The sequence below is a fragment of the Jaculus jaculus genome, chromosome 15 (assembly GCF_020740685.1).
Source record: "Jaculus jaculus isolate mJacJac1 chromosome 15, mJacJac1.mat.Y.cur, whole genome shotgun sequence".
Lineage (NCBI taxonomy): Eukaryota > Metazoa > Chordata > Mammalia > Rodentia > Dipodidae > Jaculus > Jaculus jaculus.
The window spans coordinates 63737853-63765569 of NC_059116.1; the positions used below are offsets into that span (position 1 = coordinate 63737853).

At 39.7% G+C, this 27717-nt stretch overlaps 2 pseudogenes; both read right to left on the bottom strand.

Moving 5' to 3' along the window:
* Positions 1–5148: 5148 nt before the first annotated feature.
* On the bottom strand, positions 5149–11419 carry LOC123455069 (annotated as a pseudogene).
* A 14598-nt stretch (positions 11420–26017) lies between these two features.
* LOC101607562 lies at positions 26018–26937 on the bottom strand (annotated as a pseudogene).
* Positions 26938–27717: the final 780 nt, after the last annotated feature.

The following is a 27717-nucleotide window of genomic DNA, read 5'->3' on the forward strand; positions in this document are numbered from 1 at the left end:
TCCCAGAATTGAGCGCCCAGGGATTCTTCAATCAGGAAGACTTTTATCAAAGGTTTTCTTTTCTTTTTTTAGTTCAGTCCATGATAAATTCTTTAATGGTGTTTTGTAAACAAGTATGACACATGAACTTCATGCCTTCCCAGCTGTTGCAGTTCCACTTACTGAAAAGACTATCTTGGTTTTACATATCAATATTACCTTTCTCACAGATATCCCGGAAGGTTGTACATCTCTTTTCTACTTTTTGTTTTGACCTGTTGTCCTGGAAATAGCAGCATAAAAGTAGCAATAATTATTATTGTTTTACATGGCAGTAAATATTCTTTTCCTTCTTGAACATTATTTATGCCCATTAATTTCTCATATTCATATGCCAGAATTAGCTTATCAGTAACCATGCACATTCTGTTAAAATTTTACTATTATAGCATTCTGTAATAAACTAATTGGAGGACAGATCTATTAGTATATTGAGTAGATCAATGTGAATATAGTTTAATCTTCCATTTTTCTGGAAACCTAAAACATATAAATATGGTAAGATATATTCTTTTTTTTTTTTAATTTATTTGAGAGCGACAGACACAGAGAGAAAGACAGATAGAGGGAGAGAGAGAATGGGCACGCCAGGGCTTCCAGCCTCTGCAAATGAACTCCAGACGTGTGCGCCCCCTTGTGCATCTGGTTAACGTGGGACCTGGGGAACCGAGCCTCGAACCGGGGTCCTTAGGCTTCACAGGCAAGTGCTTAACCCCTACACCATCTCTCCAGCCCAAAGATAGGTAAGATATATTCTTGCCTTTAGGAAACTTCCAGGATCAATCAAGCAGGGCTCCTGGAAATACATATGCACTGACACTTGTGTGAAACTTCTTGAAGACCTGCTGCAAAACACCCAAAATCAGATACAGTATTCAGACTCCATCCAGAACCACTTAATCAAAATCTCGGGGACTTCCGGTTAAGATGGCGGTGTAGGTACCATGCCAAAGCAGCCTAGGGGGAAAAAAGACCAAAAAAACTCAGCAAAATACACACTTTTACTAAAAAGTGAGGTGTATAGGAAATTGAAGCGGCAGCAGAGAAGTAGAAGAGTTATAGAGCATCCAGAGCCCACACAGGCGGGAAAAGTGGCTCCGGCAGCTCGGCCAACCGCCACGGCTGTGGCGCAGCAGAAAGCCGCCAGACTCGGCTCGAGCCACAGGAAAAGCCAGGTGCGGGATTTTCCCCTCACACCGCGCTCTCCGCAACTCGGGAAACGTGAGGGGAGAGCGGCAGCGAGCAACAGAGGAGCAGACCGCGAGGTAGAAGAACACGTGGAACAGCGAGAGAACCAGAGCAGCCGCGGCTCCCTCCCCTCCCCCACCACCTGAACCCAGCTCCAGCGAACACAGCAGCGGCCTGGGACCCGGCCATGCCAACTTGGGCTGACAACGGGACCCAAGCAGGAGCAGAGTTCGGCAGCAACATCAGCGGCTCCAGCACTGGTAACAGCGGCCCCAGCAGCAGACCCAGGAGTGGCAGCAGCGGCAGACTCGGCAGCAGCAGCTTCAGGGGGAGCAGCGGCAGTGGACACAGCAGCAGCAGCTTCAGCAGCAGTGGTGGCTCCAGCAGTGGCAGCAACAGCAGCAGCAGAGGCAGCAGCAGCGGCTCAGTTTGCCCCATAGGAAAAGCAAGTGCCCAGCTCCAGAAATCAGAACAGCAGCCTGACGACCCAGGCAGCAACTTGACTGAGACCAAAATCACCCAAGGTAACTGGGAGTGCACCAGGGAAGGGTCTCACTTGGTCACAAGCTGACTTGGATCCCTTAACAGACCAGAAATCTAAACCTCTTTGTTGATAGAGGATCTGGTCATTATAATAACTACTCTTGCATACATACTCGGGGCTGTTTTTGATTGAATGTGTACAGTGTTTAGTTAAATTTTAGAATCTACCTGTATTTTATTCCACTAAGCCTGCTTGAATACTCCTATAGCAGGGAAACTCAACCCCTGAGAACATCTTTGTATATACTCTGAGAGTCTTAAGAGCCACACCTAACACCTTAAGGTCCTACCCTGAAAATATATTACATCAAATCAATTGATATAGCTAAGAATACCCAGCTAGCTAGAAAATCCAAGCATTAACTTAATCCAAGATGCAAAAATATATACATTATAACACAAGAAACACTAAAAAGCAAGACGATATAAATCCACCTAAAAGTATTAATGCATCAGAAATGTCCTCCAGTGAGAAAGAGTTAGAGGAAATGCCTGAGAAAGAGTTCAAAAGAATAATTATAAATATGTTCAAAGAGGTCAAAGAACACATGAAAACAATCAAAGAAGAAATCAAAGAGGAAATCAAAGGAATCAAAGAAGAGGCAGGACACCAATTTAATGAAATAAACAAGGCAATACAAGACATAAATAGGGAAATAGAAATAATAAAAAAAAAACAGTCAGAATTACTAGCAATGAAGAACACAGTTAATGAAATAAAAAACTCTGTAGAAAATCTCACCAGTAGGATGGATGAGGGAAAGGACAGAATATCTAAGCTAGAAGACCAGGTGGCAGACCTAATGCAGTCCAACAAAGAGAAAGACAAACTTATAGAAAAGTATGAGTGGGAATTTCAAGATATTCAGGACACTATGAAAAGATCCAATATAAGAATTCAGGGCATAGTAGAAGGAGAAGAACTCCACTCCAGAGGCATAGTAGGCATCTTCAACAAAATCATAGAGGAAAATTTCCCCCAAATTGGGAAAGAGGTGCCAATACAGATACAGGAAGCCTTTAGAACCCCAGCCAGACAAAACCCAGAAAGAACCTCTCCTCGCCATATTATAATCAAACTTCCAAACACACACACCAAAGAAAAAATATTGAAAGCAGTTAGAGAGAAAAATCAAGTTACCTACAAAAGCAAGCCCATCAGGATTACAGCAGATTATTCAACACAAACTTTTAAAGCCATAAGGGCTTGGAGTGATATATTCCAAGTTCTGAAAGATAACTGTCAACCAAGGTTACTTTATCCTGCAAAGTTATCCATTCACATAGATGGAGAAATAAAGACATTCCATGACAAAAGCAGGTTAAAGGAGTATTGGAAGACAAAACCAGCTCTACAGAAAATACTTGATAGAATCCTCCATGCTGAACAAAAGGAAAAGCACACATATAAGGAACCTAGAAAAAACAAGCTATACTCAAATACCAGTTAACAGAAGAGAGCACAGGTAGAACCAGTAACATACACACACACACACAAATGGCAAACATAAATACACAACTTTCAATAATATTTTTTAATATCAACGGTCTCAATGCCCCAACGAAAAGACATAGATTTGCAGACTGGGTTAAAAAGCAGGATCCTACAATTTGTTGTCTCCAAGAAACTCACCTTTCTACAAAGGATAGACATTATCTTAGGGTGAAAGGTTGGAAGACGGTGTTTCAAGCAAATGGGCCTAGAAAACAAGCAGGGGTTGCTATCCTAATATCAGACAGGGTAGACTTTAGTCCGACATTAGTCAAGAAAGATAAGGAAGGTCACTTTATATTGATTAAGGGCACACTCCAACAGGAAGACATTACAATCCTAAACATATATGCACCTTACATGGGTGCTCCCAAATTCGTCAAACAAACACTATTAGAACTAAGGTCACAGATAACACCAAACACAGTGGTGGTGGGTGACTTTAACACCCCACTCTCATCAATTGACAGGTCATCCAGGGAAAGAATAAACAGAGAGGCATCTGGACTAAATGAGGTCATAGAAGGAATGGACCTAACAGATATATACAGGACATTTCATCCAAAGGCTGCAGAATATACATTCTTTTCAGCAGCACATGGAACATTCTCTAAAATAGACCATATATTAGGACACAAAGCAAATCTTAACAAATTCAGGAAAATTGAAATAATTCCTTGCATTCTATCTGACCACAATGGAATTAAACTACAAATCAGTAGCAAGAAAGGCTATAGAGCATACACAAAATCATGGAAACTAAACAATACACTACTAAATGATGAGTGGGTCAATGAAGAAATCAAAAAGGAAATCAAAAAATTTATAGAGTCAAATGATAATGAGAACACAACATACCAAAATCTCTGGGACACAATGAAGGCAGTTCTAAGAGGTAAATTTATAGCCTTAAGTGCCTATATTAAGAAATTACAAAGGTCGCAAGTAAACGACCTAATGCTTCGCCTTAAAGCCTTGGGAAAAGAAGAACAAGGCAAACCAAAAATCAGTAGACGGGAAGAAATAGTAAAGATTAGGGCAGAAAGTAATGAAATAGAAACAAAAAGAACAATCCAAAGAATTAATGAAACAAAGAGTTGGTTCTTTGAAAGGATAAACAAAATCTCGGAATCAACTTAAAATTTTTCTTTCCCTCCCTCCCTTTCTCCCTCTCTTTCTTCCTTTCTTTCTTGTGTGTATTAAGGGAGGGGAGGAACACATGAGCCTCTTGCCATGGCAAATGAACATCAGATATTTGCACCACTTTTTTGCATCTGGCTTAAATTGGTGGCTTGGGAATTAAATCTGGGCACCAGGTTTTGCAAGAAAATTCATTTAACCATTCAGCAATTTTCCCCGGCCTCTCATAAATTTTTATATAAGTCCTGAGGGTAACTCAATAGTGGTTTTATTTTTATTTTTTCAATCTCATATGTGACCTATGCTTTTTTGGCATCTCTTTCCTTCTCATTTTATAACTATTGGGATTATTTTCACTGACCTATCTTCCAGGATACTACTTTGCTAATCTGCCTTGCTGTATCTAATATGGTATTAAAACCAATCACTGAATCTATTTCTTAATTTTATGATTTTTTTTAAATTCCAGGATTTGCTTGTTATTATAAGTTACATAATTCTTCATGAGCATAAGAATGAAACTTAGGAAAGTAAAAAATAACATACTGGAACTAGTCAATTTCTTTAAAACTGCTGAGCAAAAGAGCAATACTGAACTTTCTTACTGATTTTATACAGCTTCTAGACAGTACCTTGACCTAAATCCCAGTACAAAAATTAAGACTTCCCTCTATTTTGACAAAAGAGCTTCAAGGTAAGTTTACAAGACTCCCTGGATTTTACCTGGGAATTACCTCTTAAATATTTTATTTAAAGGAGGCTATGCATGGCACATTCACATTGCTATCACCAATGTTAATGTTTTGGGATCTAAGGAGGCAGTGTACTCTTTGCAGCTGGTAGAGCACAGGGTGGAGCTCCCACTAAGCCAGCCTCACATTTCTACCATTTATTTTGTACATTGACTTGTATAACAGTCTTATTCATGTTGATCTCCAACACCATTTCCCCATCACCATTTCTCCAATAGCATTGAGAACCTTTCCTATGTGGAATATTAAATCCCATTTGTAGACATGTTCAAAACATCAGACCAATGTTTCCACGTACTTGCATAATATCTGCAATGCCAAGTGCACTTTCTGAGAAATCTACACAGAAGACACAATGTAATATACCACATGTCTATAAATCAGCTTGTTGGCAGACTGTCCAATTAAGAATTCTCCTTGTAGAAAATTGCAAACATTTCCATCTTTCTGGGACACTAAATTCAAAGTCTCTCTGTTATGTTTTCTTCACCATGGGGCTGGTAGAACTTGGGAAGCTCTGTGTTCTCATGATGTTAAAAATGGAGATTGACTCCTTGAAACTTATCAGAATTATCTATACCAAAAAATACAATCAATTCTTTCTGCATCAATCCATTTCATGTGTACATATATAAACATAAATGTGTCAATTGGGTCTCAATCTAGAGGGTAGAATAATATGAACTCTATTAAGATGATTTAATATAGATTATAATTAACTCAGAATTATATGCTGGAAAAATAAATTTGGAACACTTGGTTTTAGGGACCACTAGTTCTTGTATCAGCCACCACAGCTAGAGCTGGAAGAGAGAAAGTAGCAAGAATGAAAATAACTAAAAACTGGTAGCTGAGAGGTAGATCCAAATGGAACTGATATTAAGACCTCTAAAGAGGGTGTACTATCTATCTGATGTGGCTATTGTGGATACTAGTCATGGGAATGATGTAAATTTTGCACACTAGAAACAGTTGTCATGATCAAGTAATGGGCTTAGAGGAAGAAGAGGCAAAATACAATGAAACAGAGGATAAAACAAGGAATAGAAATTTCCTTGAACCTCTTTTACTCTTCTATTGATGCCCTTGGCACTCTGAAGCTTGAAACAGCCAGAGGAGAAGTAAGACTATCATATTTCTCCAACTTCAGAATGTACCTTTACTTTATATTTAACATATTCAAAACTGGCATGGAGAAAATGGCATGTCATAGTTCCAGGGATACTGTTTTTCTTCTGCAATGTCATATAAAATCACAGTGCTTCTAATAATGTCCTGTTCACATTTATGAAACACAATGTTTTGAAAAGCATAAAATTATTTCCATAAGCAAACGTTCTGACCCTGGTAATGATTATTTTTCTCTTCCAAGTTCTTGCATACCATCTGTTAAATAATTTTACAATTTTGTAGGGGTCTAGTGTTAATTTTTCTGATTTTTAGTTTCTGGACTATTTTTCTCTTTTGAAAAATTCAATTAATTTTACTTTTTAATTAGTACATGAAACATAAACTATCATATTAGACAGGCAATTTCTCTAGATTTATTTATTTATTTATTTATTTATTTATTTATTTATTTATTTATGAGAGGGAGAGTATGGGAGCACCAGGGCTTCCCTGCCACTGCAAACAAATTCCAGACACATGCACCCATTTGTGCATCTGGCTTTATGTGGGGAGTGGGGAATCAAACTTGGTTGATCAAGATTTTCTAGCAAGAACTATTAATCACTGAGCCATCTCTCCAGCACTCCCACCCCCCAGTTTCCCTAGTTTTTAACATTTTCCCACTTTTAGCATTAAGGACCCTGACCCTCTCTCAGCAAATACTATGACTACCTAAGATTTAGACACCAGGCAAGGACTTGACTCACAATCACTGAACTATTTAGTTTCTTAGAATGTGAGTCAAGTAGCTATGAAAACTTTTTAAAGACATCACATTCCCCTAATTAAGTCCAAATTCCTTATTAATAGTGTTTATGGACTCCTTCAAGCCTGATTATTCAGCTTCAAAGTTTGCAGAAACTTCTTTTATAAACAATACTTATTAACTTGAGAGAGAGAGAGAGGATGGGTATACCAAGTCCTCTTGCCATTGCAACAAGCAGGCACGTGGGAAACTTTGTGCATCTGTCTTTATGTGGGTACTGGGGAAGCAAACTGAAGCCATCAGATTTTGCAAGCAAGCAGTTTCACCACTGTGCCATCTCTCCAGCCCTAAAGTTTGTGGAAACTTCTTATCATCCCTCAAAAGTTCCAACTCTTACACCAAGATGAAGAAATCCATGGTTTAGTGGTGAGAGAGGGGGTCCTTCAAGCAAAAGTTAAATCTGAGAAAATTTTACTTATACCTTACATGTGTCCCCAATAGTGTTCTGTGCAATTACTGTTGCATATTTTTGTGTTTGTAATGTTTTATGTTGCCAAAATATTACCTCTTCATTTTATCTTGAGTTTGGTTTCAGGCCATTTTAAATTTTCACAAGAAATACACACATGTAACCCCTTGGAGATAAGCTCACTCACCCCCTAAAAGAGAAGAAAGGTCTTATCACTTTGTGATAGCATCACAGAAAAGTAATGCAAAAATGAAGACTCTGTATAATTTACTTTAGTTAGCTCTTTGGCTAACAGACAACTCAAAACCCAAGATTTTTGCCTCAGAATCTCCTTGCCCAACTACAAAAGGAAAATCATTTTGTATATTTTATACTTTAAACTTCATTGCTGACAACAGTATAATTAATCATATTTACAACAATATGAAATAAGGAAAAACATAACTAATATATAATCTAAAAAACATAAGATGTATGCATTATGATTATAGTCTATCAGTTTGCAACTAGGCCTCTGGCCCTCTTCCCTATTGGATAGAAGAATTCTTTCAACAATGCATAGATAGATCTGAGGTGCCTGTATAGATGATCATTTTTTGTTCTCTTTCATTCTGATAAATCAATGATCTTGACTGTTTCCTACTAAATGATGAGGTAGGGAGTCCAGAAAGGAATTTAGTAGATGGTTAAAAATTATTATTACAAGAAAAAAATGACAGAATTTATTTAGCATGCGAAAGAAGACATGCTCACTTACATCATCAGAGATTCTAAGATGGATTATTTAGAAATGATATGTAATAGATAGAAGACCCAGTCACCATGGAGATAAGAAGCTCACCTAAGGCTTAATTTGAGAAGTATTAATCTGAAAAGAATAGCTGGAAATGAAATTATTCTGATAACCTTGTGAGGTCCCTTCTAGCTTCATTTCAGCAGAAGGTAGGGAACTGAAGAATGTCCCTATCTCCAGAAGCCCCAATGAAAGAGGCACAGTAACAGCCCAAGAAATAAAAGAAAAGAAAAAAAATAATTCCTTTTTTTTTTTTTTAATTTTTCAAGGTAGGGTCTCACTCTGGTCCAGGCTGACCTGGAATTAACTCTGTCATCTCAGGGTGGTCTTGAACTCATGGCAATCCTCCTACCGAGTGCTGGGATTAAAGGCGTGCGCCACCACGCCCGGCTCAATAATTCCTTTCCTTACATGAAAATATCTCTTATATTTATATGCACAGATACATATACTTGCATTTGACATAAACATGAAAGCCCTCACTGCTCTGTGGAAAAATATCCTTGTGAGAGGAGAGTCCTGGAGATCACACCATCAATCTAAGGCAAGGCCCTTCTTTGTTTAGATCAGGATCCCTTTTATGATCTCAGGAAGAACAGAGTCAAATTATAAGTGAGGCTTAAAAATACACGAAGAACTGATTAAAAGTGGAATGGGGATAGGGCAGAAGGGGCAAAAAAAAAAAAAGAAAGAAAGAAAGAAAGAAAGTAAGGGAGTGAACCTGGTGGGAATACTACCAATTTGCTCTATGTTCATGTATTAAAATTCCCAATAAAAATTTAAAAAGAAAACAAGTACAAAACAACTTAGCAAAACCAGTTAAGAAGCATCCTCTGTCATACTGACTAACCACTGGAGCAATAATCACATATTTGTTCTCCTTTTGACACAGATGTGCAAGGCCTCTATGCTCCTAGTTAACACTGAGCTTTGTCTTTTTCTCTGACTCACTGTCCCCATTTGATTCTCCTATGCTCTTCTCACATACCACTTATCCCAGAAACACTTTGACAAAAAAAAAATCTATTTGATAACACAATTATAAAAAGTATAAAGTGTCAAAATATTTTAAGTATCAAAATATTTCACTGTACTCACTTCTCCCAAGGTACCTGGACTTGATTACATAAGACTTGGTACCGTTGAATTTTCCCTTCAGGCCACAAGAAAAAAATCATTTTGATTCTCCCTAGTGTCATTTGGAAATGCTCCTTAACTGATTCTGCACTGTCATAAATAATATTGGCCAATTCTCCAGTTCTTTCCCTTTCCCTCCTGAAGTGTAATGCTTAAGGCTTCTCATCTCTGTTAAATTGTCAAAAAAAAAAAAAATTCCCCCCTGGGGGAGGGGGTCTAGTGTTCTCAGAACATAGTAATCCACACAGCTCAGCACATGGGACGGAAGGGATATGATTTCCTCTGGCAAGTCCAGGGCCTTTCCTGTAAGCAAAGGGAATCTCCCTCAGGACTGCTCCCCTGAGGACTCAAACGACAAGAGCACCAGGGCGCGGGACTAAGAGGGAAGGAGAAAGGGCGGGACACAGAGGCTCGGATCTAAGGAGAGCACAATGCAGTGTTCTCTTCCCATATGCGCGTGAATTAGGAAGTCGGAGTGGTGCTCAGTCCCATGAGATCTATTCGGGCAGCACGTGTCTCCCTCCCATTAGCATTGTATGAATGAGCCTTTTGTGATAATAAAGAAGCTCAGAGAGGGAGACCTTTGCTACCTAATCCACGGGGGTATATTCTACTCCTAAGGGACCTATAACGCCCATCATAGCTAATGGGTGTTCTAAACTGACATCAAAAAAGCTGTCTCTCCCATTGTGTGCAAAAGGTAAAGGTCTCTCTTTGCAAACCTCATTATCATTCAAACTGATCTTTTCTCTTCTGCTCTCTCTCAAAGGCTGACTCTCCCTCGAGGTAGTCATAAGAAGGGAAAGACTTGAAAATTACACATCCAGTAAATAGAACAAATTTCAATGCTTTACTCTCCAGTTCTCACTCTGTTTCTCTTGGATACCAACAAAAAGGCTTTAAACCTAAAAAAGACATTATTCTTTCCACAAAATGGGTTCACATTTACTCAAAGAGCATATGTTCTGCAAATGTGTTACAGCAAAGGTTACTCTGAAACCAAAAAAAAATTATGAATTCTTTAACCTGGTGAATCAAATAAGACAGGCTATTCGGAACTCTGCATTTTTAAGCCCTTTTGTTTTTGGGTTCCCCCCCCCCATAACATAGAGTTCTTAAAGTATATTGAGAGAATGGAAGTAAGAAAAAGAGGAGGCAAAATTGACTTTTTAAACAAAAAATACTGATTTTTAAAATTTATTTTTTATTTATTTTTCTAGTCTGAATTTTTGCCAGTGCCATTCATTCTAATATGGAATAGGACCTTGCACTGTTGCATGAACCGATTTGTCTGTGCTTTAAGATGAAACCTTCCTCATAAGCACAGGCTATGTACATTGTACAACCCTCCTTCAGCAATAACTTAGACAGTGTTCAGTAAACAGTATAGTTGCATGGCTGCGGTCATTGGTGCTGTCCAAGCAGGGCTAAGATGAATGGCATTTCCCAAAGTCTTCCTCTTGTTTCTCTGGGTGAGATGGAGCTGGAAGCAGGGAACGAAAGCATAGTCTCTGGTCCACATGTTGGCATGCTAGAAGGCAGCGAGTGAAAATGACACAGGGCTGTTCTCATTGCCCAGGGCTGCTCTACTGCACCCTGAGGGATCGCCCATCCGCCAGCACCTGCAGAGGCGAGGTTCCCGCAGACCCCTCCCCAGCCCCACACGGGGCACCGCGCGCTCTCCTGGCCAACCAGACTTCCTTTCCAACTTCCCACGTTCCAACCTACGCCTCTTCCTGCTGATGGGCGTGGCCTGTTCTGCCAGCTCTCCTACACAACTGTGTAGGGGATGGCGTTACTATTCAATGAGCCTTGTCATGCTCAAGGACACAAGGCTCCCCCGAGTTCATTCTGGTTAGTATGTATGTGGAAGTGTAAGACTTCTGATGGTCCTTTGGAAAATGAAAAGAGGATTTCCAAAGCACCCGAAGATTTTAAGTACGTCCCGTTCTAACTGGCTCTGGAAACAATGCTACTTCACTCACTTCATGTTGAACCAGAGTTCCTTGTGAAAGGTTTCGCAAGATAAATGCAGAAAACAAGACCTGAGTGTGAATAGCCTTTTAACTGTATCCCAGGCATGAAGGCAAACAAACAGGAGAACCAAGAGGCTATTTTCTAAAGGAGATGGAAAATCCTGGTGCAATTCTCATCAGTCCATGTGGCTCTGAAGATGAAAGCTTGGGCTAAGGATTCTTGGCTTTATACTTTTCCACAAACTATTTGTGTAGGAGGGATGAATTCGCTTAAATGGTCCAGGTGGACCATTTTGGTGTAATATTAGCATGCATAGCATCTCTAATGAAAAGACAAACATATCTTTGACCACTATCTGAAGTCTCCTCACTGGCATGGATTTAGGTGGCATTGATTTAGAGACAAAATTTCTAGCATTTTCATTTCTTTCTTTTTCTTGTCTGCAGTCTTTTGAAAGAATTGTGTATTATTACTCCAATCATATATAATATACTATGTTATACATGCTATGTACCATATATGATACATGGAACTAGTGAAAGGCCCAAGAATTCAGAAGCCCAGAAATACTATCACGCTCCAAAGGGAGCTTAAGCGGGCCCCTGCATACCTCAAACTCCAGGCTTTACTCTCTGTTGAAAGCAAGTAAAGAATCCCTCTTCTCATTATATCAGAGCCTGCTCCTAATATAAAACTAGGTAAAAAGGGCATGAGATAGCCCTCAAGGATGGGAAATGAGTAATAAAGTAAACCACTTATTTGGTTTCTGTAAATAGCCTGCACCATAAGCTGTAGCAGCCTGACTCAGACCTCCAAGGTCATAGGAGACTGATACCACACTCTGCTACCCCCACCCAAGGACCTGCGCAAATGCTGACCACCAAGGTCACAAGAGACTGATTGGTCCACAAGGGGCTTGAACAAATTAAACTAATTGGCTTAGAAACTATGGAGTGGCACAAACTGACTGGCGCGCACCCCGCGGGCTCCTGATATTAAAACAATGATTGGTCTAATGCACAGGCTTTGTTAGAAACCCTATAAAAACTGTCCCATTCCTGCAGTCGGGGCTCTGCAGTCCTCTACCCCTGTGCGGTGTACGACTGTGGGCCCCAGCGCGCTTGGAATAAAATCCTCTTGCAGTTTGCATCAAGACCGCTTCTCGTGAGTGATTTGGGGTGTCGCCATATCCTGGCAGAGTGTGGGGTCCTCGCTTTGGGGGTCTTACAATAGTATAATAATTATACAATTACGTACTATGAATTATGAATAATAAATCATACCTGATGTGCTAATAATGACTGTGGAGTGACGTTACCTGGGGAGATGTGAACAAATGATTTTTATAGCACTAGTGGCAGGCTAAGCGAACGGTCCCGTTAAGTCCACCCTGGTGCACCCATGTTTGTCAGGGTTAAGTCCACCCTGGTGCACCCATGTTTGTCAGGGTTAAGTCCACCCTGGTGCACCCATGTTTGTCAGGGTTAAGTCCACCCTGGTGCACCCATGTTTGTCAGGGTTAAGTCCACCCTGGTGCACCCATGTTTGTCAGGGTTAAGTCCACCCTGGTGCACCCATGTTTGTCAGGGTTAAGTCCACCCTGGTGCACCCATGTTTGTCAGGGTTAAGTCCACCCTGGTGCACCCATGTTTGTCAGGGTTAAGTCCACCCTGGTGCACCCATGTTTGTCAGGGTTAAGTACAAGGACAAAGGCAAGGGTTACTTATTGGAGCATGGGAGACGCAAAAGAAGTTGCATCACCAAAAAGTCCACCCAGCATGTGTGATGACTCATAAAAGCTGTATCCTGGAAGCACCCTGCATGACTTACAGAGAGCTCAGGCCCTTGGAGAAGACCTTTCCCCAACAACTGTTTTGTTTATATAAACCTGAGGAGGGCTTTGTGGATCTCACAAGTTTCCAGAGATGGCTGAGGTTTGTAAGCTTCTTCTATTTCTTGAGCCTTGTAAGTCTTGCTTACTTTGGAAGTCATATGAACCTCCTTTTTTCTATAAGAGGTAATATTTTAACTAAGTGCAATAACTGTATAAGAGTGACCTTGACCCCAGCCACCATAGTTCTTGGGCTTTCCTTGTAAATCTTCAGGCGTAGTTTATACTATGAGGTTGAAAACTTTCTACCCTTGCTTTGAACCAGGTGTCACTATAGCCACATTGAGTAAGGACCTTCAGACCTACAAGCAGTCTTGAATCTGTTTCTCACTCTTCCTCCTGGCCATCACAATATTCAGAGCCCTGGCTGATATGCTAGGCCTTTTACTCTGAGTAAAGTTGACCCTATTCTATTTAATATGCTACTTAACTATATTCTGGAAAATAGATTTCTCCAAACAAATAGTAGTAAGTGTTCAACATAAACACCCTGAAGTGCTGATCACAGAATGAGAAAATCAGCTCCTGTCTGTCCTCTGAGTCTAGTGGTGAGAGTGCACTGTCACAAGGTGATGACACTCATCCGGCAACAGAACAGGGAACAGGGAAAAAAACCCAACAGAGCAAAGGTGTCAGAAAGTATAATGAGAAAGAATTTAAAGGGAGGTTGACCACAACAATGAGAATGGAAAACAAAGAGAGAGTCCTTCTGTTCAGAAATGCAACATTTATACTAAAGATCAGGTTATTAGTAATTTTTTGTCCTTGACAGCTAAACTGGGTAACTGAGGGGAAAATTATACCCCAAGTGTCACTGGTCAGTCTTTGCCTGAATAATGCAGGTGTTTACTACAGCTCCCTTCTCAATCACAAAAAAATACGTTATGAAAGAAAAAGCTAGGACAAATCTACTGTTTTGTGGGGACTCCTTGGCTGGTCAGGTGAAATACAGTGACAAAATGAACACAGAGAAAACAAGTGAAGCACTGTAGTAACATGTGCACTGAAGATGCACATGGAACTGTTCTGCAGTCTCAGTAAGGGAGACCCTGCCATTTATTTGTGGGTATTTTTTAAATTGGGATACCAGTCAGTCAGGAAGAAAAATGGTTCTGATTTTGCTTAAAAAGTAAACATGTATGTTAAAAAAAAAATAGAGCGAAGATTGTAAACACAGGAAAACAAACTTTCTTAATAAGGTCTCTGAGCAAATTTCTGAACCAACTGGCTGGCAATGGACATCCACAATGCATATCAACTCTGCAACACTTGGTATCCAGAACTTCTTTGAGCTCAACAGGAGGAAAAGGTGAGCATTGAGGGGCAGCCTCCATCTATTATTGATGGCAGGTCTGTGTGCAAGACTGAGGTTTTGTCAAACTTGTATAGGTGAAGGGAAAATGTTTGAAAGTACAGAGACAAGAAAGGAAATATCATTATACATGATCTAAATAGTGAAGTCTGTGCATATTCAGTGTTGGCAACATACATGATTTCCTTCCTCCCTGCTCCCATCAGGACCCTCCCGACTCATAAATACCATGTGAGAGTAAAGAGGAGGGAAAGCATTGTGGGATAGTATAGCAATGGAACCAGAAGATCTGCAATTATCTGTAAATTCTGTTGAAATGCAGCAGCTGTACTTGAGATACTCAGCCACACTCAACAAAAGAAAACAACAGTCGTGTGGTACATACATACAAAATTGTGTATTTATTCTTTGTTGAGGCTTTCTTTGTGCATAACATTTTCACTGACTTCTCTGGGGCCTGTGAGAAGAATCAAATTATGCTTATTAAAAAATATGTGTATTTCTGGAGGGATATACATTCCTATAACCTTCATTATGATGCTGTTAATTAACCAATATGCTTCATAATAAAGTATCTAGCTGTCACCAAAATCAACACTTTTCAGTTATTAATAGATTAAGGAAGGAATGTTAATTTCTTCAAGCTCCATTTCATTTGGTCTCATTACTTTGGGAGCCAGATGGTTACAGGGCTGGACCTGTCAACAGTTACTGTGAGGACGAATACATTCAGAAACACCAGAACTAAAGTACGAATAACAGCTGAAAAATGAATTCAGAGATAGCCAGGCACAATGAACAAAAAGGGAAGGAAGTTATCCTACCAAGGCATAGAGAAAATTATGAATCAGATGTATTTTAATTGAGTTTTTTTAATAAATAGCCTCACTTTTGTCTGCCCTCCCCACTACATCTTTTCTCCCCCAAATTACCACCACACGGGCCTCCAGCTGTGTGCAGAACAGCTCTCTCCATTTTTTAAGTGTCTAACTATTTCTCTTGTCCCTCATGCTGCCAGAAATTGACAGTTCTCCTACACTGTTGGTTGATTGATGATGTCAACTCAGAGGAGACAGTACCACCAGCAGCCAATTTTTCCAAGATGTTTTCTTCTTTGATTTTTTAAACATCCCTTCTGAGTGCTTCAAAAGGAAGTCTGAAGGGCACCTCCAGACTGGTTTCTCCTGACTCCACCCAGCTCACTGTGTTCGGGGAATGTGGATGCTTGAATTAGATGCTCTTCCCATCCTGCATGTTAGGTGAAAAATCCTCAATGTTTTCAACCAACTTTAGAGTCTATCACTCTGTCATGCAGCCAAGGCAAGGCCAATGTTCAAAGCTAAGAATGGTGGATCTGGAATATTAGGCAAATTTCTGGGATCTCAAGGATAGGATGACATTGCTCTGAATACACTATTCTTTATTATATGCCAAATACGGTTAATGTTTTCTTCTTAAAGTAATGTTGGCATTCAGGTATTCTATTATACAATGTTTTCTATGCCACAGTAACAATTCCTGTTGGAGTGGCACCATTCTGCATGTCTCCCTACTGTTAGCCAAGGTGTTTCTCAATTCCTGCCTTCTTCTGGTCCTGAGGTAGTTTTCAAGCTGTCCTGGTAGGAGAGAGTTAGATAGCAGACTGTTCTTCATTTGTACCTAAAAGTCTGGAGTTCTAAACCAGGCTGATCAACGTCAATGAGATCTGTTCTCAAACAATCAGAAGTTAAGTACACTCACTCTGATGCACAGACTAGTTGAGCATCATGTCACATGAGGATTGGCACTTAACCATTCTATGTCTGAAGTAGGAGTGGCAAAAATCCTATATAAGGGACACTTTCAAAAGAACAAAACACTTCATGAAATACATTTTTCCTCTCATAATTCAAAGTAACAATAAATTCATTGAGTATTGATGAAAAGCAATGTGTTTTCTTCCCACTAACATTACATATTTAATGGAGGAGAAGAATGACAATTTGACTTGTCATTGAATTCTAGAACCTAATAGTAGACAAAAAGTCAACCCTTGTAGAAACAGAGGGTCCTCTTTTCCTTCTACTACTGGGGCTAACTGTATTTATACAGGAACACTGATGATTTGTTCTTGGCATAGACAGAGAATACCACTGACTGTCACACTTGTCTGGGTCAGGACTTAGAAATATTTGCTTGTATGAGAAACTAAGAGATCTCCTGGAACAGATCCAATCTTAAGGGAAGAGAGAGACTTGCATATTAACTTTAGCTCAATGAAGTGTCCTTGCTTTAAAGAGTAAGGTTAATCTTAATACAAGACATTGTTTGCTACTTGTATTTTACCAGCCAATTGTCCTTGAGACATAGAAAAAAGGATCTAATAAACCAAAGAAACTATTTTCTTACAAGCATCTTAGAGTCATTGAAAACCCAAAGGATGTTGGATTATAACAAAAGTAAGGTATTCTGACATTGGGCAGCATGTGACCACACTGGGCTCTAGCACATCAGTCCCACCAGGGGCTTCATTTATAGTGATGCTGGGAGCTACATACTCTGTTGGGCAGTATCTGTCACACGATAACTTCAGCAACAGCCAGAGGCCATGCCAGCCAAGCCTAGTAGCATTAGATACTGGGACAGTGGATGACCTTGGCTCAGAGTCTTCTTGATAAGGACCTTCAGTATCAGCAAGAGCAGGGACAAGGGCTCAACTCCAAAATTTCCAAAGAGCTCATAGAAGGACACAGGAATAGAAGTTGACACTCACTGGCTGAAAGGATTTGTAAGTAACAAAACATAAGCTTTGGGGCTTATACAAAAGAAGCCCTGGAAGAAAGTGGAGACTGACAGAAATGAAAGGCATTGCACACACTTGACATTGGAGAAATAAAGACAGGGAAATATTGTAAAATTTAATTCAGCAATTTTCCATACACATTTTTACGGGGAAATTGACAAAAGTATAAGTTATTCCTATAAATCATGTCCAATTATTTTGAAACTATCAAAAACTGGATTTAGTGAGTCTTTGCATAAATGATTTTTACTGGCACTTTTAATGATACTTTGTTTCTCTTTAAAGTTATTTTTCTTTATACTAGTTTCTCTCACCATGTAACAGTTACTCTCCCCCACAGTCTGCTACCTTATACATTCATATCAAATATTCTTGAAATTTCCTGTTTCAAGTATGTCATATCAATCATGTTTAAAATCCTAAAGTGAGACCTGACACAACTATATCCTAATTTTTAGATTTATATAAATCTGAGCACTATGGGATCATTAGAGAGTTTGTCTAATATTTATGAAGATTTTTGTTTTAAATGATAGAGAACTCCTACTCTTTCCAAAGACCAGCCAGGCAGCCACTGGGTGGCCTGCTTTGGGCCTATATGCTCTTTTGGTCTAGGTTATAAAGTCAAAGTAACGATGAGGAGCCTATGTCGAGTTCACAAGAAACACCTGTTCACTAACCCACTTTGAAGCAGAAATGCCACCCACCAGTTCACCTTTGTAATGGTGTGGTAGTTTCTGATTGCTACTGTAACAAGCTGTCACCATGTCAGTAGTTTAAAATAACACAAATTGATTTCCATATGGTTCTAATAGTCAGAAGTCCAACATCAGTGTTTCAGGGATAAAGCCAAGTTGTCAGCAGGTTTGCATTCCTTCTAAGAACTCTAGCAGCAAATCTGTTTCCTTCTGCTTTCATATTCTAGAAACCTTTTATATTGCTTAGCTAATGGCCACTACTATATTCTTCAAAATAAAGATATAAAATTCTCTAGTCTGTAACTTGTTTCTTTCTCTCTCTCATCATCATCATCATCATCCTCTTAATATTTCCTTGTGATGAGCCTTCTGATTACACACGGGGTCACCCAAGTAATCCAGGGTAATCCACTCCATGGCGCCACCTCTAAATAAGGGTACATGCTCAATTGCATGGGGTTGGGATAAGACATCTTGGGAGCTATTGTCACCTTGACACAAATGAGTCCTTTTTCATGTTGAAAAGAAAAGCCTGATCATCTTGCTTTTCATCATTATTCCTTCCCTCCATTTCTTATTTTCAGCGCAAGATCTAATGAGTAGGTAACAGCATAGGCTACAGAGAGAGGAAAAAAGAAATGGAGTCAGATACTGTGAACTCGGGCTCCTAGCTGTGTCTCTTTCATTGATGTCAAAAAAACTAAGAAAAGTTACTCTTTGCTTTTTCTGTCACAAATCTGAAATACATGTGTGATTATTGCATCTTTCATCATTGAAATGCCCATTAATACCAGTTTTCCTGCTGTAGGAACACTGTGGTCTACACTCAGGGCAAAGTTCATAGCTAATATTTTCTAAAATTTACACATAATTTAATTGCTTTGAAATCCCTAAAACAGACTGTGATTTAAAAAGTCACATTAGTTAAAAACAGGACAGTTTATTGCATGAGCTTAGTTCCTGTATTTTGTTTTAGCGAATAGTGGCTGAATTCTGCCAATGTCAGATTGTTTTTTTAGACAACTGAACACACTCCAGAATTTTAGCATATCTTAGAGACAATCAGTAGTTTTCTGAAGATTATACTATAGCTGCAACTGAATACATTTAGCAGATTACTTCTTCATTCCCCCCCTCAGAAACAAATACATCAATACATCATGAGGTCAATGTACTTATAACAGCTGTGGGTCACCTGGAATGTTGAATCTGAGAAAAGAGCTCTTGCCATCAGTCCTAATAAAAAGATGAAAAATAGGATGCTCAAACGGACTTTAACTACATGCATTTTAAAATTCTCCATATCAAAAATGAAACCTCTTCTGCCTTCAATATAAACAGGGGATAAAATTAAATGCAAAAGAGTCTGCTAATGCAAGATTGAGATTCTCGGAAAAGCATCAATTTTCCCACATTCCACACATTCTGAATATTAAGGCAACACATTTAACACACTAGCTAGTTCTAAAAAATATATACTTTTTGAAGTGTAATGGGTCCAAATAAAGGAATGGTGGTAGATTTTACTGCCCTAGTGTGTATGACCACAGTAGAATCAACTTTTGATTGTTCAGGGATCTAATCACTGAGAGATAATATGATCCATTTCTTTCATTTTCCCTTTTCTGTCTTATAGTCCTTCCTCTAAAGTGCTGGGAAAAGCAAATGAAAACAGATAATTTGTTTCCAATCCATGGCTCAATTAGTGGCTTAGGAGATGTGGATTCAGGACAGAGTGAAATTGTCATCAATCAGTAAGGAGTGCACGTGTCTTGTCCCTTAAGTAGCTTCCATGAAAGTTGTGGTCTTATGTTTTCACTGTTAAATGCATTCCCATTTAAGACCATCTTTAAATGGTCTCAAAATGACCAGTAATTATGTTATTATCTAAATGAATTTGAATTTCAAAAAAATCTATTTTAATTCTTAAGTTATATGTGCAGGAAATTTTAGAAAGAATAATTCAGTGAACAATTTGCTACAAGAAAGTGTCCCATAACATGATCTCTATTTACCATCCTACCCAGAGTTTTGAGACAAGTGCTGGGAATTTGCGGTAAACACACTATTGAATAACAATAGCAGCGGGCTGCGCTTACACAGCTCCTCTTTTCCAGAGAGTTCAGGGTGCTTTATAAACAGTATCTCATTAATCTTCACAACTTCCCTATATGGAAGGAGACTTCAGCTATCATTACTCACATCTTTATCAACACAGTAACAGTTGCCTGCAGAGTGGCTGAGCAAGTTGTACAAGGTCACCGGGAGAGAGAGTGGCAAAGCCAAGAATAAAACTCAGGGCTTTGACCTTGCAGTTTAGTATTCTCTCCAGGAGGCCATACCGAAGAAAGAACAGTGTCTTACATGCATATTCATAAATCTCCCAAGAACAAATCTACCATTTTTCAATATTTTCATAATCTAAACTTTTATACTAATTGGTGATGGCTTGATATAAACCCCAATGGTTAAAATAAAAAAAAAAAAAACTGATGGGGGTAACACTGAAATCGTATTAAGAGAGCACGCATACTTCACTGTCCAGGCCTCATTAATCACCTAGATTACCAGCAGTTGACTGCACACAACTCATTAGGTAAACCAGGTAAAAGAAGCTGAGAACAGGTAGCAGCCACACAGAGTATGAGGATTCTAATGAAATTACTAAACCTGCAGTTCCCCTAGACTCAAGGAGGCAGTGTACATTAGGATAAATTGCCATTGCTTTCTTTATTCTTTATTGCTCATTATGCAAATGCTAGAAGCTGCATATCCACCTTTAGGCAGCTCATGGTCTAGAAGGACAAGATGGAAATGTGTACACACAGTGTCACAGGAGAGATGGCATCCATGGCTAGCCCTACCCTAGGTCATTAAAAAGGCCAAACCAGCACTCAAAGCTTTTGTCTAATACACCATTGACTTTAAACTTGGCATCTCCTCTTCCTGGATCTCTCTTCTACTATTCTGATGGCAGGCATGTTCCAATTTCCAACTATCTGTTGAATTCCACCTCCTTAGAGAGGTGTCTCTGACTCTTCTCACTGGGACTAATCTTGCTGTTTTCTGTCATGGCCCTCTTTCAGTTGCCTTGATTAGCTTTCACCTCAGCTGGCATTATGGTGCTCTTTGTTGATCATCTTCTCTGAGCCGTAAGCTGCCATAGGTGGCATGGTAGTGATTATCCAGTTGTGACCTTTGCATGAAGGGATTGTAGCTTAAAGGGGGCCACTGAGCTTCTGCTTCCTCTTCTGCACTTACCTCTTAGGACTGTGGTGAGAACTAAAGGCACAAACTTACATCAAACTACCTAGCACCATGACAGGCTCACAAGTTCAATAAATTGCAATGTAGAAGTGACGTTAAATGTCTTAATATGATAATTTAAAAATTATTGACTATTTGGCTAAATATAATTTTTTGTCAACTGATAGGAAAGGAGTTGAAAAGGTGAAATAAATGTTAAATAGCTTAATAGAAGTATAATCAAGAAGACAGAAGGTCAGGATGAAAAAGACACATTGGTTCCTCCTGGATCCCCCTCCGAGCTGGATAGTTCTTTTGCTGCCTAGAAAGCTGTTTGCAGCAGTAAGAGATCCTGTCTCAGAGAAAGTGGAGCACAGTTATCCTATGACCTCCACATGTGTACCATGGCAACTACAGCCATACAAAACAGATAAATTTAAATTTGTAACAGGCACATTTTTAAAAGAGCAAATGGAATCTGTATGCTTATGAGTATGTTTACAACTTAGGTATTGCTGAGAGGTGGAAATACAGATAAAGAGAGCCATAACCTACAGAATATGGACTTAATGAAGCAGGAGAGGATGTGCAATAGTCGCCCACTTCTTTGGGGATATGATTAAAGATACTCAACACAAGATGTGCAAAAACCACAAGTAGCTGAAAGCTAATTGGAAATACCTGTAATAAATTAGACAGAATAAATTAACAACAGTAATAAGTCATGTAATTGTGATATCTATTTCTCAACAATTCATATTCTGTTAAGTTTACCATTCTAGTGGTGATGTGAGATGATACAATACATGATAAGATAAAATTAAGTGAATGATGTAACTTTTGTGATATAGACTTAGGTAACTATGAAAGAGTTTCTTGAAAATAAGCACTGTGATACTACGGCTGTACATCTGATAGCCAAGATGGCTAATAGGTGCTTCACGAGTGACTAGTGAATGGGTAGCACACAAAGAATGGGCACACTGCACCAAGGGATGATCCTTGTCTTAGGCAGAATGAAATGAGACCTCATCATACTGTTAAAAATGGTATGCAGTTTAAAACTGTCTATTTTCAGGGCATGATTGCCTGTGACTGAAACCACTGATGGGGGTAGAGAATTAATATTATATGTCTTGAGCAGAACTCAGTCACCTCTGTTTAGACAGGAGGGAAGGTACAAGGACTGAGAGGTAAATGTGATCATAACAGCAGAAATTATTTTTATACTGAACATGTATGATGTACTCACTGAGTGTCCTAGCATTTGATCTCAGAGCTGGGCATTTGCAGAATATTCCTGATCTTCTGAGTAGGATGGACAGCCTTGATTCTGGCAAGAGTAAATTCATTGTGCTTATTTTCTTAGGGTTTTTTTTTTTTCATTTTTATGAGAGAGAGAGAAAGCGAGCGAGAGAGAGAATGAGTTGGTACACCAAGGCTTTTCTCTAACCACTGCAGTCAAACTCCAGATGCATGTGCCACCTTGTTCACATGCATGACCTTGTGTGCATGTGCCACCTTGTGCATCTGGCTTACATGGGTTCTGGGGAATCTAACCTGGGTCCTTAGGCTTCACAGACAAGTGCCTTAACTGCTAAGCACTCTCTCCAGCCCCATGGTGCTTACTCAGTTTGATCAAGACTACACAGGTGCTGCTGAAAGTGACAGGATATGGAAGGTTGATGATACTAGTAAGAAGGTAAATAAATTGGCTCATCATGTGTTCCTGGAAAAGTGAATTTGAGAGGGCAGGAAGAGACTTATATTAGAAAGAAAAGAAAGAGAGGAAACAAGACTCAGAAACACAATCAGAATAGAAATAAAGTACCTGGCAAAAAAAAGAACAGAAGCCCAAGACGTAATCTTAGGAATATATGAAAAGAGAATGATGGCAAGACCCAGGGGACACTTGGAATGAAACTGTGATGAAGACTTAAAGCTAATACAAGGTTTGCCCAGAGGAACTGGATGTAAAGACAAGGTTCCTGGGATGTATACACCTAAGTCTTATCTTCTGCACATAAAGGCTGGTTTGCTAGATGAGGATATGCAATGGTAGTGATTCCTGAATATATTCCAGAGTCCCGCAAAGGAGGCCGCCTGCCTCTCCTTGGTTGGTAGTTTGATAATGTTAAATAGCTATAAAGAAGCTCTTTGTCTTTATCTCTGACACTGGTTGGCATTCTCTTAAAGCAATCCACAATTTCTGCCAAAATATGTTCAGGAAATATGAGTCGTTGCAGCTTGTGACCCCACTGGATAACCACAAACTGAATCATGGCATACAGTTCAGCTGAGTAATAAAATATAATCAGATTGGCAGGCAGCACCAGGCTTGGCCACACTTATACAGATCTTCTTTTAACCCAGTTTAACAAGTTGCTCTCCAGAAGTTATTTATTCCTCCTGTCAACGTTCCTATTGTGGAAATGACAGCCGTCAAATCTCTTTTAGATCCTAATTCTATTCTTTCCTCTTCTGCCTGAGGTAGTGGAAAGCCTCCGATAAGCAATGTTCTTTACGACAGCTAAGTGATTTGTTTGACATTGATCGTTTCTTTGAAAGAATAGCTATCACCTTAAAAAATAAATGGAATGCCCCTATCATTAGCCACATAGTAAATTCAAAATAAATATCTGCAACTAAAACCACTTTGAAATCTTGAAGGCTGGAGAGTGTAGGTAACTCTCTGGAGCTGTAATCTGCCTTGCTTCCTCAAAATGCATAATAAACCACCATTCCTATCAGCAGCTGCACCACAAGTAAGGGGCAGGCCAGATTTCACATCTCATTTGCCATCTCATTCTTAACAGATTTGCTAATAAGGTTTAAGAAGGACAAGGGCTTGGAAAAGATGACCTTCCATGTGAGTCCCCATGATATTTAATAGCAACAAAAAGGAATGCCCTCACAAATCAAAATGATAATAAATAACTGGAAATCAATATTTGATCAGGGCAATCCTTAGGCAGATCCATTTTAGGTCCAGTTAAATGTCTTTTGTGATTTGGCTTGCCTTTTTATATAAAGAGCCAGTGTATATTAAGCACTGTCTCTGTGTTATATGTTATTAGTGTTTTTGTTTGCATATTTAATCATACATGACATATGCTATCAAACTGTATTTTATTAACAAGGAAATGGATATTGATGGTTGAATCCCTTGTCCACAGCTAGTAAATAATAGTTCCAGAAGTTGAACATACATCATTTATCTCTAGGACAGGAACACCTGTTCTCTTCTGTCTTTCTACCTGCACATGCAACACTTAACTGCACCTAGAATAACAAGGAAAGCAAACTGCTTAGGAATTTTAAGTCTGAAATTAGAGAAACTGGGGGAATCAAGTTACTTAAAATAAGTTAAACATCAAATTAACAGTGAGAGAGTGAATGAAACGAGAAACTACAAGAAGACATTTGTCTGGAGATGTCCTTATTCCCACAATATATGACCCACAATCCCCAAGACAGAGGCTCCCTTCAGAGGGGGGAGGACAGGGAGGAGACTATCAATGGTACCAACATGGCTGTTTACACACTGAGTATGTACATAACTAATAAAGAAAAAAATTGCAACACTGGGCAGGTGGAGGGGGAAAAATGGGAGGAAGAAGAGAAAAGGGGGGATTCTAATCTTGCTGTACTTAGATCCAAAAGTCTCTGTATAGAAAAGATGATCTCATACTCAAGATAGCAGAAATCAGAGGTGACTTGAAGCATCCTAATTTGGGCAAAGCTTTCCTCAGAAGATCAAAAAGAAAGTTGATCTCATTAGATGCCTGATAGAGGAAAAAGTTATTTCCTTCCTAGAGGTCAACAAATAGCTTTGCTTGAAATTTTTTAAACACAAAATGTCTGGCATAAAATAAATATTAGAATACATGATAAGAAGAACAAATACAAATATCTCTGAATCAAGCCAAAAAGACAAGAAAAATATAACCATAAACAACCGAGATTGACAAAGATAGTGTAAAAATGATAATAATAAACTACAACCTTAGGAAGAAAGTTGGGGGATATATTCAGTTATTTCACCAAAGACATGGAAACTATTTTTTAAGAATTGGCTTAAGTTGCCTGGGGCAGGATGAAAACTAGCTCTATAGGTGAAGTGAAGCTGCCTTTAACTCTTGATCCCCTGCCTCCACCTAACAAGTTCTAAGATCATAGGCATTTACCATTGCACCAAGCAAAATTTTAGATTAGTTTTTGCAATGCTGGGGATTGATCATCCCATGTACAAGGCAAGAGCTATAACATTGAGCTATATCCCTAGGACGCTAATGCTTAATCAAAATAAGCTTATAGGACTGAAAAATGGAAGATGTGAAAAACTAGTGTTGCAGTCCGGTTCACATTGCTGGTAGAAATCACCCAACCAAGAGCAGCTTCTGGGAAAAAGAGATTTATTTTGGCTTACAGGCTCGAGGGGAAGCTTCACGATGGCAGGGGAAAATGATGGCATGAGCAGAAGGTGGACATCACCCCCTGGCCAACATAAGATGGACCACAGCAACAGGAGGGTGTGCCAAACACTGGCAAGGGGAAACTGGCTATAAAGCCCCAAAGCCCACCCCCAACAATACACTCCCTCCAGGAGGCGTTAATTCCCAAATCTCCATCAGCTGGGAACCTAGCATTCAGAACACCTAAGTTTATGGGGGACACCTGAATCAAACCACCACAACTAGAAAGTAGAAAAGGTGGACGCAGTGGCCAGTGGTGCTCTGCACTGTGAACTCGCTGTCTCCATGTCTGTGGTCATACGTTCCTGAGAGACAGTAGCTGAGGTCTCTCCCAAACAGGTCTGTGGTGAAGCCACGCCATCGCTGAGACCACTGTACTCCTCACAGACCCTAAATCCTGCACTATAGGCACCAGACCTCATCCTATCCAGGCCAGCCTACTTCACAGTGCCAATGTACTATGGCTGTGCCAGGCCGGTCATAAGGCCCAGGCCTCTGCACAGACATGAATTAAAAAGGTGGACCTGAGTATGACCTAACTTCTTCCTGACTGCTCTTGAACACCTCAATGTATCTGCGTCCTATTCTCTCCTTGTGCTTCCCTAGAGCCTTCTCAGCTAACTCCTGTGAGGCAAACTGAACGAAGGCCTCCTCTGTAATCTTGCCCTCCGGGTCCACAGGTAATGTGATCCCATTTGGCACAATTTCTAACCCTGAGAAGAACTGAACCATTTCTTCCTTTGTGCATCCAAATGGGAGTCCCCGAAGCCGTACAAAGCCATCGTTGGCACTGTCGGCGCTGTGTGGACCGCTGTGCTTCAACACCCAATCCATCTCGGTTCTATGTGACTTGAACACCTCTATATGCCGGTGCCCCGTGCTTGCCCTGTCTTTTTTAAGAGCCAATTTTACATCATCTTCTGACTCAAGTTCAACAAAAGCCTCAGCACTCTGCCTCCCTTCTCTAGTGCAAATGAAATGAACAGCTGCAACCCCATCGTGAATTGTGCAGTCAGAGAGGAAGTTTTGCACATCCTCCCTGGAGCAGGACCAGGGCAGGCCGCGGAGTTTGACCACACAGCCTTCACCTCCCTCAGGGCCCAGCATCATGGACACTTGAAAGGGCTGATGTCACAGAGGCTTGGACAGAGGTTTTTGTAGCTTGGGGGTGGGGGGGGATGAGAATCACAGATGTCTTCAGGAGACACTTAAGGAAGTTTTCCACTGACAAAAGCAGGAGCAACTTGTTTTCAGCAAGCAAGCGCAGCTCGCGGCCAGACCCCGACTCCACCCGACGCTTAGAAACGCAGAGGGCTGGGGGAAAGTCCAGGGGCATCTTTCTGCTGTTCTTAACCTCGGGGGCTGCCGAGCCGGAGTCGGAGCGGGCCGCCCTGTTTTCTTTCTTTTAATTTCTTGAAACTTCCTGCATGTTTGGAACTTGTGTGTTAGTCTATTTCAACAGTTCTGGAATTTTGAAACCATTATTTCTTCTAAGATTGCTTCGATCTTATTCTTCCTTTTGATACTCCAGTTCCATATTATACAAATCTGTTTTGTCCTATTTTTCTTTCTCTCTTTGTGGTTGAATATCTTCTGTTATTCTGTCTGCAGCTTCAGTCTGTCTTTTGTGTTTAGTAAAACTTAGTCCAACTGTAGGCCATCCCTTTTCTTTAGTTTTATTCCTTCTTGGTTTTGGATTGAGATTGTGGAAGTCTCATTTCTTTATCATAAAAATATTGTAAAATAAAAAGTATTTTCTTTGTAAATCTTAGGCTTGGATCTTAGATTCACATCCTAAGTAGATTCAAAACCAAATGATGATGATAATAATAATAATGATAACGCTAAGGAAAAATTGTCCATGTACTAATGTCAAGCTTTCTGTGCCCAATAATAATAATAATAAT